Below are 26,180 nucleotides of genomic sequence, written 5' to 3' on the forward strand. Positions count from 1 at the left end.
AACCAAGTTCGTAATCAGAAGGCTGTCCGCACCACAAAGACTCCAAATCAATAAGTAGGAAGGCGTCAGACTTACTTTACTCGACGGGAGACGCCGGCTCAAAGGAGTCCGTGTGTCTTCTCCGGTGGTACTCGCGGAGCCCTTCAGCTTCCGCAAAAAGCGTTGATAACGCTGGAGCGCCATGACGTCACTAAGGCAGTGAGCTTGGCGGCCATATTAGAGTGGTCTACGAGGCTAGTAAGTCTAGTGCTAACAAAACAGTGAACCATTAATAAATAGGGGAATTAACTACAGATAACCAACCTGAAATACAAAAATACAAAAATGCAAAAACGTACAAAAACGTACTCAACTCTCCTCCAGTTACTGATGCAGTATTACATACAGCCGTATGTAAAAGTACAAGATCAAAAGAACAAAAGAACCTTACATTAAGGTGGCCAGAGAATGCCATTCAATAAGGGTATTCAGCCCGTTTTCCACAGTGTCGCATAGCCAAATCAGTTTGTTCTCCCTTTGAGCAAGCAATTTGTCCACATTGGGACGTCTCCTTGTACCCCTTACACACTCAATAACAAACCATTTCAAATCAGTGGGAGCATGTGACATGTTATTAAAGTGCTCAACTAGTGGCGCCGTTTGTATTTTGCATCTAATGCGGGACTGATGTTGTGTTATCCGTTTTCTTATCTCCTGCGTTGTTTTTCCCAGGTAATATAGGCCACACGGACACTGGATGCAATACACCACGTTCTTGGACATACAGTTGGAATGATGTTTCAACGTCAACTGTTTCCCATTAATGCAGCAAGTTTTTGTTATTTGTGTGGTCGCGCAAGCTGTGCATCCACCACAGGGAAAGTGCCCGACAATGGGTGCCAGGCCCCATAGGCTAGTTAGGGTATTGATCTTGGGTTCCCTATAGGCTTTGACCAAATGGTCACGTAGATTTTTTCCTCTTTTGAAGGCAAATCTGGGGATGGCTAGTTGGGGTTCAACCTTTTTGATCAGATGCCAGTTGCGTTTAATGATTTTTGTAATTTCAGTAGATTCAGTACCAAAAGTCAGAACACAGGTTGTGGGTACTGTGTCTGATATGGTATTAAGATTAGGAGGTACCTTAATTTGTAGGAGGGATTGACGGTCATAATACCAGGCGCGTTTCATCGCATGTTTTACTAACCGGTATGGGTATGACCGTGTCACGAGTTTTTCTTGTAAGATTTTTGCTTCCCTGAAATAATCTTCCCTTTTGGTACAATTCCTCCGAATACGGAGGAATTGACCGAAGGGGAGGTTGTCCCGTAAATTTCGGGGGTGGTGGCTATTATACCTCAAGAGGGTATTACGTGCCGTGGGCTTGGTATATAAACTCACGGCAAGTGTCCCTTCAGCATGTATGATATTAAGGTCAAGAAAGTTTAAGGCCTCACAGTTACTCTCCAGAGTAAATTGCAGGTTCACATCCTGTGTATTAAGCCATCCGTGGAATTCTGTCAGCATATTTATGCTTTATGATAGGTAGTCTGCAGGATTCCTTGCCCCTGGCTGGTACTCGATGGCGCAGTTATATTCTTGCAGTTGCAAGATCCACTTTTCGATTCTAGGGGGTGGCTTGGAGGAGGTGCCTGAAAACAGAGCCAGCAGCGGCTTGTGGTCCGTCACTACCGTGAAGGGCTTGCCATATACGTACAAGTGGAAGTGCCGACATCCCCAATGTATTGCGATGGCCTCCTTCTCGATTTGGGAATATCTTTGTTCTGTGTCCGTAAGGGACCGGCTGGCAAAAGCAACAGGGGCCCAGTCTACCTCATCTCGAGCTCTCTGCATCAGAACGGCCCCCAGTCCCGCCGGTCCGGCATCTACTGCAATGAGAGTGGAGTGTCTTGGGTCAAAGAATGCCAATGTGGTGTTGCTGGAAAGTGCGCTCTTAATGTCTTGAAATGCCCTTTCCTGCTCAGGTCCCCAGTTCCATGGGGTGGAGTCTTTGGTTAGTTCGCGCAGAGGGAGGGTCAGGTTAGCTAAGTCCCTTATGAAACGGCCACAGTAATTTACCATCCCGAGAAAGCTTCGGACCTCCGTGACAGTGGTAGGCGGGGGTGCGTCCTTGATGTCTTTAACTTTATCGGGATCAGGGTTGACGCCATCGGCTGAGAACACATACCCGAAGAACCCTAATTTGGTCTGCAGAAATTCGCATTTGTCTCGGTGCAGAGTGAGTCCAGCACTGCGGAGCCTGCGGAACACCTGCGCCAGGCGTTGGTTGTGTTCAGGGATTGTTCTTGCGTGCACCATGATGTCATCACTGACATTGATCACCCCCGGTATGCCAGCAATTAGTTCCTGGATAACATTCTGGAAAACCTCGGCAGCGCTGGATATCCCAAAATACAACCTTGTGTACCTGCGCAGTCCGATGTGGGTGGAAAACGTCGTGATGTTCCGGGACTCCTTGTCCAGTACAAGTTGATGGTACCCCGCCCGGAGATCCAACTTGGAGAACCACCTGGCCCCGGCCATCTCTCCGATTAGGTCGTCGATCGTGGGGGTGATATGTCGTTCCCTTTTGATGGCCGCATTGGGTAGGCGCATGTCCACGCAAATCCGGACCGCTCCAGGCTGCTTTGGCTTCCTTGTGACCACGATGGGTGATACCCAAGGGGTGGGGCCGGACACCTTCTCAATTATCCCCGCTGCTTCCAGCTTCTGTAGTTCTTCCTCGACCAGTGGTCTCAAATGGAACGCAACACGACGGTGTCGCAGGGCCACCGGTTGAACAGTGGGGTCCACATGCAGGTGTATTTCCCGACCCTTGAAACAGCCAATCCCTTCAAATAGGTCAGAAAAGTCTGCAATCAGTTGCTGCACCGATTCCTCATGCACCCCAAACGCAAATGAGACCACCCCCAAGTCCTCTGCCGTCCGGCAACTCAGGAGCATGCCTTGACCTTCTTCCGACACGAAGATGTTGGCTCGCGTGATTTTGTCTCCGTGTCGGACCGCTGCTTTAAACTTTCCCCGGATGCGGAGGGGAACGTCCTGACCGTAGGCAAAGACGGTGATCGGAGTGGAGCGGAGGCTGGGAGGAGTAGCCATGTCTCCGTAGAGGGATGCACTCATGAGATTTATCGAGGCGCCCGTGTCCACGGTCGCCATGATGTCCTGATCAGCCACTTGTATGGCGCACTGTGGTAGTGTCCTGGTGCGTCTGGTGGCCGTGCCGATCATGTGCACCTTGTGTACGGATCGCTCCTCCTCGTCGTCGTCCATATCACTGTTGCTGGGTCCTCCTTCCGCGCCTTCGGGCTCCGCCACTGTATGTACTGTCTGGCGGGGCTTGCTGAACTTTCTGGACCGGCACACTTTTTCAAAGTGATTCATTTTTCCACAGCCGGAGCATATCTTGCCCCGTGCTGGGCATTCTGGCGCCGGATGTCTTGGGCCTCCACAGTAACCACATGACTGCGCCGAAGCTCCGCCCTGCGGAGTTGTTGTTCGCTTTGCCCATTTGGGCTGTGGGCGGACTTGTAGTCTATTAACCGGCTCCATTTTCACGTTGGCTTGTAGAGCTGCTTCCATGTGGGCTGCCCTGGCCTTGGACAGCTCCTTTGTGCGGCCCAGCGTGAGAATGTCTGGGAGAGGTTTCCCCGACTCCTCCAGTATTCTCTCACGTAGTTTAGCAGAGGCGCATCCCTGTATTATCTGGCCTCTGATCTCTTCCGTGACGTCCTGAAATCCACACGTTAGTGCTAGTTTCTTTAGCCGTGAGTGGTAGGCGTCCAGCGATTCCTCTGGCAGTTGTCGCGCTTGTCGAAAAATGAATCGTTCATAGTCTTGGTTGGCCATTGGTTCGAAGTGCGCATTGAGTGCATTGATTAGTGTGTGATGGGTCTTAGGAGTTGCCTCCGTGAGGGTGCGGGCAATGGAGTGGATATCCTTGCCACCAAGATGGAGAATCATGGCACGCTTCTGTTCCTTATGGACCTTGGTGGGCTCGAAGAATATGAAGAGCCTGTCCACCCATTCCTTCCACTTCGGTGCGAGAGTGGAAGGCGCACCCTCCACCACAAACGGTTCAATGGGCGGAATGTTCGCCATCGCCGTGGACGCTCGGGAGGATGTTCGTGGGCAGACCGGAGCGCCTCGCCAGGCGCACCTCGGTGCGGTTCACGCACGTGCAGCCCAGCACGGTGCGGCACCGGGCGTGGAGGGTCCGCCGGGGGAGCACCTCGCGCGACCAATCAGACTCCTGTGCGCCGCAGGAAGGTGCAAGCCAGCGCCGCTCACCTGTCGAGATCCAGGGATCAGAGTCGTTCCTCCAGGTGAGCAGAGCGGGGGGGTGTGTGTAGGCAAGGCACGAGCACCGCAGGCACGTTGGAGCGCCCGCAGCCGCCTCACCCCAAGAGGGACACACACCCACGTCCCGAGCGAGGGATCGACAACCACCCTCGTCGCCAATTGTTGTGTCGGGTGATGGGGGACAGGATGGCCCTAGGGAGATCGTGCTGGGACCTACACTCATGGGCATCTAATCCTGACTAGGCCTTACACGTGGCCCTAGAATAAACTCAGCCGGACACTGGGAATAAGTTTGCTTGCTCGGTCGGCGCGTATCTCTCTGAACGCCCTCGCACGTGCTCGACCTCTTTTTATTATAGGGCGGTCACATGACCAACACGTCCAGCCCTCGGGACATTAGGGGCGGACCTTCAGGAACATAACACTTCCCACCAAGCCTCTCCCACCTACCTTCTAGTCCAACTCACTTAAGGATCTCCTCTGCAACAGGTTTAATACTGTAAACTCTGCAACTATGGGCTATATGTATGGCAAAGTCGCGCAGCACAGCAAGTCACCTTGCTGCGCTACGTGACACGGAAATGCAAGTGTGCACCATATTTTAAGGAATACAGCACAATCCTGCCTTTGTCCCTGCTGCCTGGCACCAACACAGGCACCCTTGCACCATGGGCAATGGTGTCTGCGTTGCATTCAGGATTTATTTTGTGCTGGGGTATCTTCCTGCACAAAAACAATTCCCTGAGGCGTATTCCTCTTTCTATGTGTGCTGCGGAATGCAGCACACATAGAAAGAGGAAGTAATGAGGGGAAATAAAGATATTTCTCCTCCTCCTTGATACACCGCCCCTGGGAAGGATTAGAATTTTGGTGCATTCCCAGATCTCCCTGTAATGGTAAATCTGTGAATGCATCAAAGTTTATGGGAGTTGCGTGCGAACACCCACGTAACGCTTATGTAACACTGCCTGGGGCAGAGTATTGCAACACATCGATTTGCCATGTGTTGGATTACTCATAGTTTATCAAGCCACTCAGAGCAATGCAAAGTGGCCTTGTGTGGCTTGATATATCACATTTTAGGGTTTGTGTCATGCATGCACCACATTGCTTGGTAAAAACGCAACACAAACCCTTGATAAATATGCCCCTATATTTGAGCAAATTTGTTCAAGAGCTAATCCCTCATCTGACAGACAGCCCCCTTTAGAGGTGTTTACAGGATGCCGTAAAATGTCTCGAGAGCAAGAACGTCTCATTTTCGGATTCCGCCACTGATTTAAAAGATGATGACTTGGTAGTTTACTGCAGCTATGGGGCCAAAAGAAAGATGGTATCCTTCAAAGTATTCATAAGTTAAACAGCAAGCTATCTATGGCATGCACCTCCTTTGTTATAGGTTGTATGAAATCTAACTTGTCTCTGATGTACTCCCTCAACCAAGCCTTATCTTACAGACTGTCGATCTTTTGTTCTGAAAAAATCCAATTTATCTGCAACTATATTGAGGCTGTTTTGCTTATTTAGGGCCAGATGTATGACCCACCAATTAGCGACTCACAAATTGCCTCGCATTTGCGACTCACAAATTGCAACTCGCAAATTGGAATGTAAAACAATGACTCAGACACTGGTTGCGATTCCTAATGAGAGTGTAAATTGCATGCCTCGTTATTATTAATGAGGCAGGTGCAATTGGCAAGCTCATTAGGAATGGCTAGCACTCACAGGGATGCCGTCCGTTTTTCTTAACGGGATGCATTTAAAAAAAAAGAAAAAATTAATCTTTTCAGTTTAATTTTTTAAGGGCAGGCGGTGGTCCCTTTTTACCCATTCATAAAGGTGAAGGAGTCACCAGGGGACCCCTTCCCATTTGTGAATGGTTTACCACCTTTATGAAGTAGGTGGTAAATTGTGAGTGTTTTGCAACCACAATTGCAGTCGCAAAACATTCATAAATACAAATGCGAGTCACTATTAGGAAGGGACGCCCTTGGTAAACCCTTTCCTAATAGCTAGTCGCAAACCTCATTTTGCGAATCGATAAAATTAGGTTTTACATGGCCATTCTCTAAATTACGGCCACAATTTAGGGTCGTACATCTGGACCCAGGTCCTTTGCATGAAACCATATTGTGCTGTTATACCAAAATTGTCTTTTATCTCCAAAAAAGTATGATTGAGTCCCAGCTTTGTATCTTTGAGACGGAATTGCCTTCACTTAAGTCAGGCTCCTAGCATGACGTTTGTTTAGCTTCTGCCCTAAGAGAAATTGCCTGAGAAATATGCCTGATGTCAATTTGGTGCTACAGACCTTTTTCTCTGTAGTGTGTGATCAAGCCTCTGCTCTAAAGTCCATCCTAGACCCAAGGGTTTAATCCATATGGTGCTCAATGTCTCTGCTTATTTATGTTGCCCAAATAACTGATAAATAAGCAGATTATGCTCCTTCAAGCCGTGCAGATTTAAGGTATATCATAATGGAGGTTCGTCCAGGAATGGGCACAGGAACTCCCATGTTGTCCACTTTGGACAACAAGAGACTGAGCTATAATGATGGGCATCCCACTGTCTTCATGTAGTCAGACATATCTGCTGCTTTTTGCACGGTCGATCATACAGTTCTGAGCCAAATTTAGTGTAGGCTAAACTGCCTGGAGTTGCCCTGTTTTGGTTCCCCTTCTATTTTTCTGGTATGCATTAATACTTGGTGCCCCCCCCCCCTTCTGATCTATTCTGAGGCTTGCCCAGTGTTCCATCCACTAGAGGACATCACTTTCATCCATCTTATTCAAGAATTATTTGCTTCCTCTGACCATAACCATACGACATTTTACTTCTGGATTCATCTATCACATATATCACACCAAGCTGACCCTGAGTTTTAACTGTCCTTGTTGTGAGTTCTGATTAAACCCCCAGTCTTTTTTATTTGATGTCCAGTCCTAGATGAGTAGAAACTTGATGAAGCTGAATATCAATAAAACAGGAGGTCTTTCGTTTGACCAGGATACCTTGTGGAACCATGCCATCTGGCCCAGTGTGCTAGGTTCCCCGCCATATCTGGTCATCAAGTTAAAAACTCCTACCTTCTATTTCAAAAAGGAATTGTTGATGGGACATCAGGACAAAGCTGTGGTCTCGTTATATTTCCACCTGTTGAGGCATCGAGAATTTTTTTTATTTTTCAACCCAGGATCAGCAGGAACCTGTGGTTAATGTAGACATTGCATCAAGACTAGTGCAAAAAACCTCTGTTAGAAATATTATTAAGGGAGTAATGACTCACCTTAATAAATAATAACAATCCCTGTCGGGGTGAACCCTAAAAGTCACTAAAGTAACCTATGTTCATGTTATGTTATGTGCATTTGTAGAGAGTGCTATTACCATGGAGGGTATCCTAACACTGAGCAGTTGAGAGTCTAGACACACCTGGATAACGGGAAGTCTATTTAAAGAGCCAGATCTTCAACTTCTTGCAACATTCAAGGGTGGAGGAGGCTCTGATGTATAGTGGTCAGCCATACCAGCCTTAGGAGTGATGTAGGAGATAACCTGGCATCCGGAACCAGTTCAGCATATGGGTGAGATGTGTGCAAATAGGGATCCAGCTAAACAGATGTGTCTGGATGGTTTGTGAAAAGAGATGCGACTATTGAGGGAGGCTGGGCCAGTCATGTGTAGTACTTTGAGGGTCTTAGTGAAGACTTTGAAATATGTGCACAGGAGCCAGTGGAACTACTTTGGATCAAGGTTGATGTGTGTGCTGCATGGGAGGTTGAGAGTAATTCTGGCTGCAGAGTTCTGAATTGTTTGCTGTCATCTAGTGAGTTGTTTGCTGATCCTGGCATAGAGAGAGTGTCCATAGTCCAGCTTGCTAATAATGAGGGCATGAGTGACAGTTTTGTGAGTGTTGTTTGGGAACCATTTGAATATTTTTCTCAACATCTTTAGAGTGTGAAAGCAGGAGGGGGTTGTGTCATTGACATGGCGGTCATTTCAACTTTGGAGTTGATGGCTATCCTGAGGTTCTTGGCTTGGATGCTGGGAGTGGGTGTGGATCCTAGTTCAGCCAGTCATCAGGTGTAGTCCTACAGTGAGGTGTTCGTCCAGAAGATCACAACTGCTGTGTTGTTGACAGTTGGTGTTCATTAGTTTGGTGACATCAGTCTTGCAGACAGTGAACTTGTTCTGAGCGTTGGGAGTTTTCTCAAAGAGGGGGATTATGAGTTGGGTATCATCGCCATAGGAGAGGATGTTGATATTGTGAAAGTGGATAATGTTGGCCGAAGTGGTCATGTTTGTTGGAAGAGGATTGGGTTGAGTGACAAGCCTTGCGGTACTTCACAAATGAGGTTGATGGAATTTGAAGAGTTATGGGACAGTCTGACTGCTGGTTCCTCCCTGCCAGGAAGGAGTAGATTCATCAGAGAGGGGGTACTTCAATTTCCAACTCCTATAGGTGTTGGATTAAGATCAGGTGAAAGACCTTGTCAAATGCTGTAGAGAAGTACAGCAGGATGAGGGCAGCCATCTCTCCTCTGTCCAGGATGATGCAAATGTCATCTGCGGAGGTGTTGATTGTGGGTGAGCTTTGAATCTGGATTCTGTGAAGGCCTTGAGTTGGTAGTCACTCAAATGGTTAGAGAGGTGTCTGTTGTGGAGTTTGTAAAGGGCTTTGACTGAGATGGAAGCAGGAAGATCAGTCTGTAGTTGCTGAATTTAGTTGGGTCCATGGAGGGTTTCGAGAGCAGTGGGAGTACTGTGGTGTGCTTCTAAGTATCCTTAAAGCTAGCAGATGAAATGGATGTGTTCTGGATAGGTGTGAGTTCTTTGCTGGTGGGTCAAAGTCCCTTGCTTCGAAAGGGGTCTGATGGGGCCACTGATGGGGCTAGCACTCACAGGGATGCAGCCACTTCATGGAAGTGGCAGACTCATTCAATGTAATGGTGGGCCTTGTGGTCAAGGTTGTTTACCTGTTTGAAATGGGGAGTTGTGTTGCGAGGTCGGCGGGGTCTGGTTGAGGGTTGAAGTTGCTGCATATGGAGGATGTCCTGCTGCAGAATAATTTAGAGAGATTTTTTCAGAGCTCCTGTAAGGGAGTGATGCTGGTGAAGTGAAATCTTTCAGGATGGTGAATATCTCTTTACTGCTGCTGGTATTGGCATTGATGCAGTCTGCAAAGTGCAATGCACATGGTATTTTGGATCTGTTGGTGGTAGTGTCTCAGGGCGGACTTGAAGGTGTTCTTTTCTGTGATGTTTTGGTTCAACCTCCATCTGCGTTCCAGTTGTTTGCAGTGGTGGTTTGTCATCCTGAGTTCCTCCATGTACTAGTTGACACGAGGTCCGTCGGACCAGGTGATGAACCAGTTGTTGGAGTTGTTGATGGATTTAAGCAGGTTATGGTTGTGTACAGGCTGGAATCCATTATGGCAAGCAGAGACCACCAGCATTGCCAAGTTGTAGGAAAAGGCCTCTTGTTGTATCCCTGTGGCTTTAACAGGAGGTCACCCATGTGACCATGAAGTTCACTTCTTTGACATGGATAAAAAGAAAGAAAATTTAAATCCTTCAGGGCTCTTTGCAGGTAACAGATAGAAATCCCAGTCCCTTATGTTCTTCCTCAGGCCCAGTAAAGTTCTGAAGTGGGTGCTGGAGGTGCCACATTTATGCCTGGAACAAGTTAGTGGGTAGGAATGACTCATGGGTACTCTCAAACAATGAGGAAAGGATCCTAGAGCAAACCTTACTCACTTTGGGCATTTCCAAGATGGAAATATACTTTGGACACACAAAACCTGGTTTCTGAGGGCTGGGTGTGTGTGATGGGTGTACTATTGTAATCCTAGTTTACTCCCACATCTAATAACAAATCTGGTTTGAAAAGCCACACTATCCCCAAAAACCTTAAAGACAGACATCTGGTGGGACAAAGCAGGACCTTCATTAACCAGACAGGGGATGCAGAATTGTTTCAGCATCCTCTTTCTTTTCTCATTGTCCCACATGTTATATGTAAAAACGCAGCAGACCTGTCAATCATTATTTGATATTCTTGCAAGATTTGACGCTGTAATGTCAGAGAGGATGCTCACACCCCCCTCGCTGCATACTCCGGTTGGTCAGAGGAGCCATCTCTTGACATTCAAGTCAGCCATTTGGTTGATCCCGGAAGGCACTTCACCCCTTGCCACACTTATTCAAACGCTAATTACTGGCTGACAGAAATTGGAGAGCAAATCCAAATGAAGCCTTTAGGAACTTCAGGCATGGAAAAGGTAACTTTCTTAAAGTTACCTTTCTCTAATATTTATTAAACATCTGCCCACACTATTGGATTGGGTTTTTAATAACTTTGAAAATCCTTGTTTAATTATTTTTCTAGCTAGTCCAACACAAACATAGTTGTTTGATTATATTTCCAGCTAGTCCCATCCCAGAGGTAGTGTTTTGGGATTTTTAAACCATACTCTGGTTTTTCCACAGAGGACGACTAGGCCTGCCACAGTTAAAATACCTTTTAGGTGTTAGCCACTGTAAGGACATGTTGACATTAAATTTCCAAATATCCTATGTTTAAATACCATGCACCCTGCGTTGTAGGTGACAAGACCTACATGGTGGTGACATTAATAATTAAAAGTGAGGTTTGGCCTTTTAAAAGGGTTTATGTTATCAAGTTAAATTGCAGTTTTTCAACTGCTACAGTCAGGCTATAATTATAGCCCAGAAGCTCTGTTTTACACTCTCCCTGTAGTGGATGACAAAAAGGTTCTGCAATATACTAGTGATATTTAACTTACAGGGCCTGGGTACATTTTGTAACAAATACTAATGGCCTATGGTAGGCAAGTTAAATATACCAATTAGGACAATGCCTATTTGACCCAGAACAGGCATTTTACTACTGGTTAATAGGGGTGAAGTGCACACAGTTTTAAAGCCAGCAAACATTTAGCGTTCAGTAAAAGTCGAAAAATCCAGGGTGACAATCCAGAAAAGGTGGAATTCCTATACCTTATTTCTGGGGCTCTCATCTGGTACTACCCAGTAGCTTCAGAAGGTTCAGAATATGGAGGTCCAAATTGTGTTTAGCCTTCTTAAGATTTGCCATGTGTGTGAAGCCTTGAAACTCCCTTCAATAACTCCCTGTTTTACATCTAATGTGAAACTGAGAATTATTTAGAGTTAATGGATGAGATACACTGCCACAAAAGTGGTGGATTACCAGTCCACCGCATTAATAGTGGATTATATCCTATGGCACTTCTAATACAGTGTACCGGATATCTACCAAGTTTTGACAGAGTGTTCCATTCGAGGAGGAAGCCTGCGCCAGGAAAGAAGTTGCCTCCATAACCGAGGCTGAGTGAGGCCCTCCCAGCAAGTTGCCATAGCAACGAGGGAGCCGCGAGGGACGCCGCAGAAAACGGAAGTCAGGTGAGGAGAGCCTGACTTTGAGTGGGACCGGCCAGAAGAAGTAGTGCTGCAAAAAGCCATGTGGCAGTTGCCTGACTGTGTGGGGCTCCCATGACAGAGGAGGAGAGCCCAGTGTGTCTGCCGAAGTTGATAGGGGCAGAGGGGAGACCTGCGTGTCCTCCCTGATGAAGACGGAGTCTCAAAGGCTCACAGGATCAAGAGGAAGGATCGGAGCCTCGCGGGCTCCCTGCTGGCACGTCCGGCTATTTCCTGCAGAGAGAAACTCTGGTGAATGGAGCTTAAAAAAGGCACACTGTTGGTGCCTGTCTGCGCATCCAGCTATGCTGCCAGATTGCGAGTAGCTGCAACAGAAGGAGAGAAACCCCGGTGAGTAGGACTTGCAAGGCACACTGTTGGTACCAGTTTTCACAGCTGCGCCTCCAGATTGCGGGCAGCTGCAATCTCAGGGGCACTTGGTGTCTTCAAAGAGACACGAGTGAGTTGTACACTCACCCCCATTTTTTGCACAGGCCTGTTGGGGCCAGTGCTCTGCTGCATCAGCAGCCCAGTGGCCAGTTTGAAGGCCTAAAAATAGTAGAGCCCTGACCTTTTGGCCAGGGTCATTACAGGGAGGCCCAAGACGGGCCCCTGACGTTAAGGCCAGCGGGTCTGATGTTCGCCCGTATGTTTAGGTGGGGCCCAATGTGAATAGGTGACGTAGTGTTATGATGTACTGCACTACTGCTGATTATGGTAGGGTGTGTGAACGGGCGGTGGGATACGTTGCTATACGCGAGGTCCTATATTGAAAACATCGTTGTTTTCTTGGCAGTACCGGGAGAACAGTAAGAATAAGAAAATAAAGGAAAGAAATTTACCCATATGAGGATGCTCGTGGGTGCTGATTTTTCTCCCCTGAGATGAGATATGGACCCTTGAATTGATTGAGTGGAATTGCAAGCCCGACAAAGAGTTGGATATCAGACACTTTCATTTCACGCTCGTCCTGAGGAGGACAAGATCTCGGAAGGCAGAAACACGTCCGCGTCGACAAGCTTCACATGTGGAGTCTGGGGATATTATTTGAATTATGAGACTTTGAGTCATCACAATCGTTGATTAGTTGTTCCTGATTTATTAGAACTGATTGTGTTTAAACAGGACTACCTCTGAGTGCACTACCTGAATAAGGAGGGGGGCAGTGGTCTTTTTTTAGTGCGATTGTCTGGGTGAAAAAGTTTTCTAACCTAAATGTAAGAAATTTGTTTGGTGTTGTTTGTTGTCAGTTGTACATATTGGTTGTAGATATATGTGTATATATGTGTAAACTAGATGTCATTGATCGAATCATATAAAAATATTGATTTGTAGGATGGATTATTATAAAGAAAATTGGTAATCCTGCTTTTTGATTAGGTATGCAATCATTGATGTAGATATAAAATTGATGTGGAGACTAGGTTTCCAAATATAAGGGAAGTATTTGATGATCTATCCCTACCGGCCCAATTGTACTTTTTGCAGATTATGGTAGGCCTAGCTTGCTATGTTAGTAAGTGCTATGCTGTTAATGCCTCATGATTTATGCATAATGTGTTTATGCTAAGTGCCTATTGCCAGTAAGTACAGGTTGTTTTTGTTTCACTACTAGTGAGTTCTAATGGTGACAACCAATTGGCCCTGTAAGTATATATTATCCCCTGTAAAGTCATACTAAATGCCAGATGGCATAGTGAATATATGTGATTATGTTCTAATGTGTTTATGAGTAATACAAAGGCTATTTTTGATATAACCTTGTGTGGAGTTTCCTTTCTGGTGTGCCTATTGTGTCACTGCTGTGTGAGTGTGTTCCTTAAACTCTTTACACATTGCCTCTGGGATAAGCCTGACTGCTCGTGCCAAGCTACCAAGGGGGTGAGCAGGGGTTATCTTCAGTTTATAACTCCCTTGTCCTGACTAGAGTGGTTGGTTTCTTCCCGGCTTAGACCCATGTCCTAGCCCACCGGAAATCCCATTTTTAAGTCAAGTCAAGTCAAGTCAGGATATTTATATTGAGCACATATCACATCCAACGGAGTCTCATGGCGCATGCAGACGGTTCTGACAAAAGGTGAGCAGCTGAATTTATCAGAAAAGCCAGGTTTTAAGCTTCTTTCGGAAACTGGTGTGTTCAGAGATTGTGCGAAGGCTGAAAGGAATATTATTCCAAAGGGATGGGGCCAAAAAGGAGAAAGTGCTGCCTCCATTCCTGGTAGTTTGGATTCTCAACGGAGTGAGCAGTGACTCCATGCTCGATCTTAGCTGCCTCCTTGGTACATACCATGTGAGCTTTTGGTTCCAATATTTTGGGCCCCTTCCATACATGTGTTTATGTACCATACAAAGTGTTTTAAAAATGATCCGTTTTTTTACAGGCAGCCAATGTAAGATTTTTAAACATGGCGCGGAGGGAGACCCTCGGGGAAGATCTAAAACCAGTCGCGCCGCCGTGTTCTGTAGAACCTGCAGCTTCCGGAGGTGGCAATTTGCTTGTGGCCAGAAGTAGCGGATTGCTATAGTCTAACCTGTTTATAATCAGACCTTGTACCAAGGGCTTGCGGGCTTCAGCTGGAATCCACTTGAAAATCCTGCGTAAACTATGCATGGTTCCAAAGCATGTACCCACAATATAGTTTACCTGGGTTTTCATGGATAACTTATTGTCCATGTGCAAACCCAGATTGCGGACCGATTCCTTAGGGGTAGGACTCTCGCCCAGCTGAGAAGGCCACCAGTCCTGGGTCCAATGTTCGGTAGCCTTGCCAAACAGCATGACCTTTGACTTGCTGCCGTTCAGCTGCAAGTGATTACGGCCCATCCAGTTTCTTACCTCTATCAGGCAGTTCTTGAAACAACCTTTGGTCTCGCAAATGTCAGGGCCAAGAGTGACCATGATTTGAGTATCGTTGGCGTAAGATAAAACATCAAAGCCGAACACTCCGATTACTTTGGCCAGAGGGGCCATATAAACATTAAAAAGCATGGGGCTCAATATAAAGCCCTGCGGTACACCCCTTGTGACTGGCCGTGTACTCGCCAAGGTCTTACCTATTTGTACTGTGGTCGTCCGGTTGGATAGGTAGCTGGTAAACCATTCCAATACCTGCCCTCTGACACCGATCTCCCATAGCCTCTGCATCAGGATACGATGGGAGATGGTGTCAAAGGTCGCGGACAGGTCCAAAAGGACAAGAATGGAAGATTGACGTTTGTCCAGAGCACGCCTAACGTTATCTGCGACCTCAACCAGTGCTGTCTCCGTACTGTGAGCGGTAAGGAAGCCCGATTGTGAAGGGTCAAGTAGGTCATTCATTTCAAGATATTTTACCAGCTATTCATTGACAGCTGCTTCCAGCATTTTTCAAAATATGGCAATAAGGAGATGGGTCGATAGTTTATAAGGATATTTGCATCTGCTCCTGGCTTTTTCAATATTGGCCTTACTCTCGCCGCCTTCCACATAGTTGGAACATCTGCTTCCCGCAGAGACTTGTTAAGGAGGCTAGTGAGGCAGTCCACTAAAGCCGGGGCAAGTATAGTGAATAGTTTCGGGGATAGTTGATCATTTGGGGCACCTGATTTAATTTTTTTCCCTACAGAAATGGTCTTATCTTCATCAAACATTTCGAAAGAGACCCACCTCGGAAAAAGCTCTTCAGTCATGGGGTCGTGATCTTGGTACAGTGTAGGCACAGTGTCTGCATCGAAGGATTCACATATCGTTGTGATTTTATCCTCCAAGAATTTAGAGAGCGATTCGGTCCATTCTATTGTGTCAGGGGTCGCTAATGGGCTTTTAAGAGAAGTGAATTCTTTTAGAATATAATGAAGCTCTTTCGCGGAGTTTCCGGCTTTGATTATGCTCTCTGCTAAATATACCCTCTTAGCTGTTCGCACTTCCCTCATGTAGTTGGTGTGCAGAGTTTGATAAGTTTTACGATCAGTTGTGTCCCTACTTTTTCTCCATTTTTTCTCCGCAGTCCTTGTAATGGACTTAGTTTTTTTTAGCTGGTCCGTGAACCAAGGTGATGGCTTCTCTCTGCACTTGACCATGCGCAGGGGGGCAATACTATCCAGTGCCTTGCCAATGACTCCAAGTGTAGTGCAGCTAAATCAACATTTGGCGTCAAATCTATAGAGTCCTTCTGAAATTTGTCTGAGAAGGATGCAAGAGTAATCTTTTTCATGGTTCTACACACTTTTAAATTGGTCTTACTGGGCAATCCCAATACCCATCTATTTATGGTGAATTTCACCAGACAATGATCGGTCCACGGTAGTGGAATTGGGGGATCCGTCCCGATGTTAGGGGAGTTAGCAAATAAAAGATCGAGTGTGTGTCCCGCCCGTTGCGTAGGGCCCACGATCCTTTGACTGAGATTTAGAGTGCTCATAGCAGAGATTAGTCTTTCTGTCTCAACGTCCGACTGATCATCTGCATGGTAGTAAAAATCACCCAGTTTTTAACAATAAACATGTGTTCTATAGCTAACAATCTCACGTTCTATGAGAATTCCTAGATATGTGCCTTTTTTTGGTGGAGTTTTATATAGCGCAAACTAGATCAAAGGTATCAGAGCACTTTACAAGAGCACCAGTTACATTATAGATGGACACATTCATCTTTTTTTGTTAGGCACAGGGGGCCTGATTCACAGAACTAACTTAAGACAAAATCCTAAATTTACTAACATTTTGGTATTCACAGAAGGCACTTACACATTTTGGTATTCACAGAAGGCACTTACTCATTTCGGGATTCACAGAAGTTAGGAGTCCTAACTTTTGGACTCCTAAATGCCTTCTGTGAATACCGAAAGCCTTAAAGTTAGGATATTTCTCAGTTTAGGAGTAGGAAAGTTAGGACTCTGAACTTTAGGACTCCTAAACTGAGAACAATCCTAATTTTATGACTTTTGTTATTCACAGAAGGCATTTAGGAGTCCTAAAGTTAAGATTCCTAGCTTTACTACTCCTAAACTGAGAAATATCCTGAAATGATATTGAAAGGATTCCTGTTGTAAAGCCTTGAAATATTTTCCCTTTTATTAATGTCTTAAGTCTGGCATCTTTTTTAGGGTGGGGGAGACTGTTGTCCTAGTGCCAATATGCAATTAGCCTCAAGTTACGTTTATGAATACCTTCATTCACTGACTTACCCCTCCATACAAGTGTAGAGTCCTAGTCAGGATGATAGCTAATAAATATTACATACATTTGAGCGACAGTCTAGTAATCTGACCCCCTAGAGCACACTTTCAGGTGCTACAATGATTGTGATGGTCTTGTCAATTTAAACAGACGGATCCTCCTGTGATAATCTTCTCAAGCCTCCTCTATTCAGACTAAAAATAGAGGCGGAAAATCCTTTTCAGTGCTATGATCCAAGGTGTGGAATCTACTGCCTAGTCATCTGTGTTACACAGAATCTGTAACCCTCTTCAAAGCGCTTCTGAAGACCTGGCTCTTCCTGGCTCTGGATGCACTCTGCTCCTCCCTTATTTAGTGACTGTTTTTCTTCTTTTTGTCCGTCTTGAGTTTTTGTAGTTACAACCTTAGCACCAGGTTGCTCCTTTGGGAGGTGACAGAGCTCTCCACGAGATTTATATCCATCCATTGATTCACTATGCTGTGGTTACATTCTGTTTCGTAGACCTCTGATCATGCTAGACAAAAGCATAGCATAGAGGCCCAAAAAATAAGAATGAATTTTAGAGAGCCTAAGAATGTTTTGCAGTGGTGATAAGATTTCCAGTGATCTACAATTTCCATTATCAGATGAGTAATGTCTCCTAAGAAGCATGTATTTGCAAACTACACTAGCTAGGTGGAAAGGAAAGCTTGGATACAAACCTAAAAGGCGGGGGCATAGCTTGGTCAACTATATTGGGAAGGGTTGAGGTAGGCTTCAAATCTCCCAACAATCATGCTTGCATTTCTTAATAATATAAATTATAAAAAGAAGGACAAGAGGGGACTTAAGGCGCAGTGGAAAGGGAGAGCAGTTCTGATTAGAGTTACTTAAAAGACAAATTTGTATAAAATAACAACCAGTTTTAAAAACTCTAAAACAGAGAGGAAAGTATGTGTGTGTGTGTTTTTGTCTGTGTGTGCTTGTAAAAATACTAGGTGAAATCCAACAATCACTTCACCATACCCAACTGAAAGCATCAGCACTCAACATTTAAGGGCCCGATTCCGATTCAGGTTGGAAATCGGCACGACCGACTCGTACCCGGAACAGAGTCCGACCGACACCTACTGGCACCCGACGACCCGTGCAGTACTATGCAAAGCCCGTGATTTCCAACCAAGCCGTACGTTAACTAAGCAGTACGACCGAGCCGGATAAAATTCAGCCATCCGGCCGGAAAATGAACACGAGCCGCACCGACCGAACGGAACCCGACCGATACGTACCCGCGACGTCCGAACCGCACAGTACGTTACAAAACACATGAAATCCGACTGAATCGCACGGAGTCCAACCCGCACGACCGAACCGGAGCGAAAACGTACCTGAAGTGAGAGAGACCACGGCGACAGACTCGCATGCAACAATCTATCAATCAATAAGAGTACTTGTAAAGCACGCTACTTACCCGTGAGGGTCCCAAGGCGCTGAGGGGAGGGGGGTGCTGCTACTGCTTGAAGAGCCAGGTCTTGAGGAGTCTTCTGAAGGCGAGTAGTTCTTGGGTCAGCCGTATGTGGGATGGGAGGGTATTCCAGGTCTTGGCGGTGAGGTAGGAGAAGAATCTGCCACCGGAGGTCGTTCGTTGAATGCGGGGGACAGCGGCGAGGGCGAGGCTGGTGGAGCGGAGCTGGCGGGTGGGGGTGTGGAAGATGAGTCTGCTGTTCAGGTAGGCTGGTCCGGCGTTGTGGAGTGCTTTGTGTGCATGGATGGGGAGCTTGAAGGTGATCCTCTTGTCAACGGGGAGCCAGTGTAGGTCTCCCAGGTGGGGGGTGATGTACCTGTGGCGGGGGACATTGAAGATCAGTCGGGCGGAGGCGCTTTGGAACACAGAACACAGTCAGCATGAAAGACACGGAACAGCCCGCACAATCCAACATGAGAGTCAACTTGGTCAGAAGACCGTCTCCTACATGCACACCAAAAACAATGCCAAAAACCCAAAAAAAGGACCAGTCAACCCATGACAAAGTCAATAAATAAATACAAAAAAACACAAAGACACACCCACAACTCCACCTATAAAAAGGCAAAACTACACTACCATGATCCTTTGCAAATACAACAGAGCAGCCAGCACAGAACAACTGGGGACACCAACCACAGAAACACACACAACTCACCCATCACAAAACCCACACACCATCAGCACACCTCCAAAAGCTCACACACATACACCTACCAAAACAGACACCCACCCACCCTCACTTGCACCCACACACCCTCCCAGATCACTCCTCACCACCACCCATCACCATGCCCCCTCAGAAAAATCCACCGTTCAAAAAGACAGAGTGAGAAATATTGGTAGATGAGATCCTCAGAGTGGAGCCGCATTTGTTTGGCACATTGGTGCAAAAGACCCCCATGTCAAAGAAAACCAAGATGTGGGACAGAATCGTGAACAAGGTGAATGCACAAGTACCAGCATATCACACAAAGACCGACATCCAGAACAGGTGGTATGACGTGCGCAGGAGGGTAAAGAAGCTCCTCCAGAAGGAACACACCTTGAGCCAGGTCACTGGCAGTGGCCCTCCTGCCAAACCAGTCTACTTCAGGTCCTGGGAGGAGAAGGTGTGGAACATCCTACCACCAGAGGGCATCCATGGCCTACCTGACATACCGGAGCCTGGTGAGTACACAACCAATATGCCCAATATTGTGTTGCAATACACACACAGCACCGTTAAGGGGACTGTGAAACCATGCACGGAGAGCAAAGGTATAGGAAACAAAAGTCAATCAGCCCAAGAAGTCTATGCTAGTCAGACAAACACAATAATGGCGATATCATAGTGATTTGTTACTGTTGTCATGACATGTACAAAGCTACCAACAAATAGGGCAAGGCAGTGGCACCAATCTGAGTTAACACTGTAAGACATCCCTGCCTCCACAACCAATATCTCACAGTGAAGCTGACTGACAGGAAGAAATAGTGGGTATGCTTGTGAAGTGAGTGTATACCAAAGCATGATGGTGTTTATGTCACAGATAATGCGCCCACTCACAATTGCGCCATCAACACCTCTCCGAACAAAGCTCACCTCACAGGGGCATGGAAATGGGCTGGCAAATACTCTGTGAGTGGGCTCTTTTGTGGGCAGCACACGGCCCTGCTGGGACTTGGCCACCACTAAACAACAGAACTCCACTGTCAGCTATCTTGTCAGCACAGGCACACCCCCTCACAGGGAAGCAGAGTCAGAAGGAGGGAAGTCAGGGCATGCTTGGAAGAGGATGTAGGCAAGAGCATGCTGCGACTTGCAGTCACTCACAAGCCTCAGCCACCCAAATGGCCCAGCAAGCACACAATGTACCATGCTCACGGCACAGGGTTTGGAAATGGGCTGGCAGGTACCCTAGGGAGTGGGCCCTGTTGTGGGCAGCACAAGGCCCTGCTGGGACTTGGCCACCACCGAACAACAGAACTCCACTGTCAGCCATCTTGTCAGCACAGGCATACCCCCTCACAGGGAAGCAGAGTCAGAAGGAGGGAAGTCAGGGCATGCTGGGAAGGGGGTGTAGGCAAGAGCCTGCTGGGACTTGCAGTCACTCACAAGCCTCAGCCACCGACATGGCCCAGCAAGCACACACTGCACCATGCTCACATCACAGGGGTTAGAAATGGGCTGGCAGGTACCCCGGGAGTGGGCCCTGTTGTGGGCAGCACAAGGCCCTGCTGGGACTTTGCCACCACCAAACAACAGAACTCCACTGTCACCCATCTTGTCAGCACAGGCATACCCCCTCACAGGGAAGCAGAGTCAGAAGGAGGGAAGTCAGGGCATGCTGGGAAGGGGGTGTAGGCAAGAGCATGCTGGGACTTGCAGTCACTCACAATATCCACCCACCCAAATGGCCCAGCAAGCACACACTGCACCATGCTCACCTCACAGGTTATGGCAATGGGCTGACAGGTACCCTGGGAGTGGGCTCTGTTGTGGGGAGCACAAGGCCCTGCTGGGAATTGTGCATCAACAATCAGCATTCTTGTTAGCACAGGCACACACCCTCACAGGTATGCAGTGTCAAATATTAACAGGGATCACACTCCTGTGTCAGCCACCTGATGGCCCCTGAATAACAATTTCTATGTACATGGAAATCCATACATGACCTGGGTGTGTGCACACATCAACATGCACATTGAAAGGCTCCATGTTGGCAGGACAATGTGCTACCACAACATCAAACTCAGTCTGTGCCAACTGAAGACAATGCAATGTCCAGGCATGCATTCTGACGTCCTTTAGCAAATGTCAAGTATATCAAACATTGTTACAAAGATCAAGGAGGGGTGAATGGTCTACTCCTCCTCTGCAACTTGGTTCATAACTGATTGTGTTGCCTCCATTGAAACCCACACATATGTACACATGCGTAGTGTGTGACATCGGATCACTGACATAATATAGAATACCAAAATATAGACTTACCAAAATATTATTGACAAAATATAGAATGCAAAAATATCGAATTCCTATTCACAAACAGGTAAGTACAAAAATATTGAATCAAAACTATTGTTGTAAAAAACAGTTAGTCAAAATATCGATTTTTTTTAATGTCTTTTAAATGTCTTAAAAGTAATTTAAAATTAATGAAATAATAAATGTAATTAACTAAAACATACTTAAAAATACTTAAATAACCTTAAAATTAATAAATAATAATGTAAGTAAAAAAAACGAAAAAAACTTAAAATGATATTTTTTAATACATATATATATTAAGGTAATAATTATAAAAAATATACAATATTTTCACCGTAGGATATCGGGAGGGTAAAATGTACTATTACCACTCCAGTGAGTGCAACAGTAGGGAAAGCGTTGGATAGCATAGGTGTAAAAAACTACTATTCCCACTCAAGAGAGTGCAACAGTAGGGAAAGCGTTGGATAGCGTAGGGGTAAAAATTACTATTCCCACTCCAGTGTGTGCAAAAGTAGGGAAAGCATTGGATAGCTTAGGGGTAAAAATTACTATTCCCACTCCAGTGAGTGCAACAGCAGGGAAAGCGTTGGTTAGCGTAGGGGTAAAAATTACTATTCCCACTCCAGACAGTGCAACATTAATTAAAGCGTTGGATAGCGTAGGGGTAAAAATTACTATTCCCACTCCAGTGAGTGCCACAGTAGGTAAAGCGTTGGATAACGTAGGGGTAAAAATGACTATTCCCACTCCGGAGAGTGCAACAGTAGGGAAAGCATTTGATAGCGGGAGGGTGAAAATTACTATTCCCAACCCAGAGGGTGCAACAGTAGGGAAAGCGTTGGTTAGCGTAGGGGTAAAAATTACTATTACCACTCCAGACAGTGCAACATTAGCTATGGCGTTGGATAGCGTAGGGGTAAAAACTACTATTCCCACTCCAGTGAGTGCAACAGTAGGTAAAGTGTTGGATAGCGTATGGGTAAAAATTACTATTCCCACTCCAGTGAGTGCAACAGTAGGGAAAGCGTTGGATAGCGGGAGGGTGAAAATTACTATTCCCACTCCAGAGGGTGCAACAGTAGGGAAAGCGTTGGATAGCGGGAGGGTAAAAATTACTATTCCAACTCCAGATAATGCAACACTAGGGAAAGCGCTGGATAGCGTCGGGGTAAAAATTACTATTCCCACTCTAGTGAGTGCAACAGTAGGGAAAGCGTTGCATAGCGTAGGGGTAAAAATGACTATTCCCACTCCAGAGAGTGCAACAGTAGGGAAAGCGTTTGATAGCGTAGGGGTTAAAATTACTATTCCCACTCCAGGGAGGGCAAAAGTAGTGAAAGCGTTGGATAGCGTTGGGGTAAAAATTACTATTACCACTCCAGTGAGTGCAACAGTAGGGAAAGCATTGGTTAGCGTAGGGGTAAAAATTACTATTTTCACTCCAGAGAGCGCAACAGTAGGGAAAGTGTGGGATAGCGTAGGGTAAAAATTACTATTCCCACTCCAGACAGTGCAACAGTAGGGAAAGCGTTGGATAGAGTAGGGGTAAAAATTACTATTCCCACTCCAGTGAGTGCATCAGTAGAGAAAGCGTTGGATAGCGTAGGGGTAAAAATTACTATTCCCACTCCAGTGAGTGCAACAGTAGGGAAAGTGTTGGATAGCGGGAGGGTAAAAATTACTATTCCCACTCCAGAGGGTACAACAGTAGGGAAAGCTTTGCAAAGCAGGAGAGTAAAAATAACTATTCCAACTCCAGATAATGTAACAGCAGGGAAAGCGCTGGATAGCGTAGGGGTAAAAATTACTTTTCCCACTCCAGTGAGTGCAACAGAAGGGAAAGCGTTGGATAGCCTAGGAATAAAAATTACTATTCCAACTCCAGAGAGTGCAACAGTAGGGAAAGCGCTGGATAGCGTAGGGGTTAAAATTACTATTCCCACTCCAGTGAATGCAACAGTAGGGAAAGCATTGGATAGCCATGGGCTAAAAATTACTATTCCCACTCCAGTGAGTGCAACAGTAGGAAAAGCATTGGTTAGCGTAGGGGTAAAAATTACTTTTCCCACTCCAGAGAGTGCAACAGTAGGGAAAGCGTGGGATAGCGTAGGGGTAAAAATTACTATTCCCACTCCAGACAGTGCAACAGTAGGGAAAGCGTTGGGTAGAGTAGGGGTAAAAATTACTATTCCCACTCCAGTGAGTGCAACAGTAGGGAAAGCGTTGGATAGTGGGAGGGTGAAAATTACTATTCCAACTCCAGATAATGCAACACTAGGGAAAGCGCTGGATAGCGTAGAGGTAGAAATTACTATTCCCACTCCAGTGAGTGCCACAGTAGATAAAGCGTTGGATAGCGTAGGGGTAAAAATGACTATTCCCACTCCAGAGAGTGCAACAGTAGGGAAAGCGTTTGATAGCATAGGGGTTAAAATTACTATTCCCACTCCAGTGAGGGCAAAAGTAGCGAAAGCGTTGGATAGCGTTGGGGTCAAAATTACTATTCCCACTCCAGTGAGTGCAACAGTAGGGAAAGCATTGGTTAGCGTAGGGGTAAAAATTACTATTTTCACTCCAGAGAGCGCAACAGTAGGGAAAGTGTGGGATAGCGTAGGGTAAAAATTACTATTCCCACTCCAGACAGTGCAACAGTAGGAAAAGCGTTGGATAGAGTAGGGGTAAAAATTACTATTCCCACTCCAGACAGTGCAACAGTAGGGAAAGCGTTGGATAGTGGGAGGGTGAAAATTACTATTCCAACTCCAGATAATGCAACACTAGGGAAAACGCTGGATAGCGTAGAGGTAGAAATTACTATTCCCACTCCAGTGAGTGCCACAGTAGATAAAGCGTTGGATAGCGTAGGGGTAAAAATGACTATTCCCACTCCAGAGAGTGCAACAGTAGGGAAAGCATTGATTAGCGTAGGGGTAAAAATTACTATTCCCACTCCAGAGAGTGCAACAGTAGGGAAAGCGTGGGATAGCGTAGGGGTAAAAATTACTATTCCCACTCCAGACAGTGCAACAGTAGGGAAAGCGTTGGGTAGAGTAGGGGTAAAAATTACTATTCCCACTCCAGTGAGTGCAACAGTAGGGAAAGCGTTGGATAGTGGGAGGGTGAAAATTACTATTCCAACTCCAGATAATGCAACACTAGGGAAAACGCTGGATAGCGTAGAGGTAGAAATTACTATTCCCACTCCAGTGAGTGCCACAGTAGATAAAGCGTTGGATAGCGTAGGGGTAAAAATGACTATTCCCACTCCAGAGAGTGCAACAGTAGGGAAAGCATTGATTAGCGTAGGGGTAAAAATTACTATTCTCACTCCAGTGAGTGCAACAGTAGGGAAAGCGTTGGATTGCGGGAGGGTAAAAATTACTATTCCCACTCCAGACAGTGCAACAGTAGGGAAAGCGTTGGGTAGAGTAGGGGTAAAAATTACTATTCCCACTCCAGAGAGTGCAACAGTAGGGAAAGCATTGATTAGCGTAGGGGTAAAAATTACTATTCCCACTCCAGAGAGTGCAACAGTAGGGAAAGCGTGGGATAGCGTAGGGGTAAAAATTACTATTCCCACTCCAGACAGTGCAACAGTAGGGAAAGCGTTGGGTAGAGTAGGGGTAAAAATTACTATTCCCACTCCAGTGAGTGCAACAGTAGGGAAAGCGTTGGATAGTGGGAGGGTGAAAATTACTATTCCAACTCCAGATAATGCAACACTAGGGAAAACGCTGGATAGCGTAGAGGTAGAAATTACTATTCCCACTCCAGTGAGTGCCACAGTAGATAAAGCGTTGGATAGCGTAGGGGTAAAAATGACTATTCCCACTCCAGAGAGTGCAACAGTAGGGAAAGCATTGATTAGCGTAGGGGTAAAAATTACTATTCTCACTCCAGTGAGTGCAACAGTAGGGAAAGCGTTGGATTGCGGGAGGGTAAAAATTACTATTCCCACTCCAGAGGGTGCAACAGTAGGGAAAGCTTTGCTCAGCAGGAGGGTAAAAATAACTATTCCAACTCCAGACAATGCAACAGCAGGGAAAGCGCTGAATAGCGTAGGGGTAAAAATTACTTTTCCCACTCCAGTGAGTGCAACAGTAGGGAAAGCGTTGGATAGTCTAGGGGTAAAAATTACTATTCCAACTCCATAGAGTGCAACAGTAGGGAAAGCGTTGGATAGCGTAGGGGTTAAAATTACTATTCCCATTCCAGTGAATCCAACAGTAGGGAAAACATTGGATAGCCATGGGGTAAAAATTACTATTCCCACTCCAGTGAGTGCAACAGTAGGGAAAGCATTGGTTAGCGTATGGGTAAAAATTACTATTCCCACTCCAGAGAGTGCAACAGTAGGGAAAGCATTGGTTAGCGTATGGGTAAAAATTACTATTCCCATTCCAGTGAGGGCAAAAGTAGGGAAAGCGTTGGATAGCGTTGGGGTTAAAATTACTATTCCCACTCCAGTGAGTGCAACAGTAGGAAAAGCATTGGTTAGCGTAGGGGTAGAAATTACTATTCCCACTCCAGAGACCGCAACAGCAGGGAAAGCCTGGGATAGCGTAGGGGTAAAAATTACTATTCCCACTCCAGACAGTGCAACAGTAGGGAAAGCGTGGGATAGCGTAGGGGTAAAAATTACTATTCCTACTCCAGACAGTGCAACAGTAGGGAAAGCGTTGGATAGTGGGAGGGTGAAAATTACTATTCCAACTCCAGATAATGCAACACTAGGGAAAGCGCTGGATAGCGTAGAGGTAGAAATTACTATTCCCACACCAG

Source organism: Lissotriton vulgaris, chromosome 11 (assembly GCF_964263255.1).
Source record: "Lissotriton vulgaris chromosome 11, aLisVul1.2, whole genome shotgun sequence".
NCBI lineage: Eukaryota > Metazoa > Chordata > Amphibia > Caudata > Salamandridae > Lissotriton > Lissotriton vulgaris.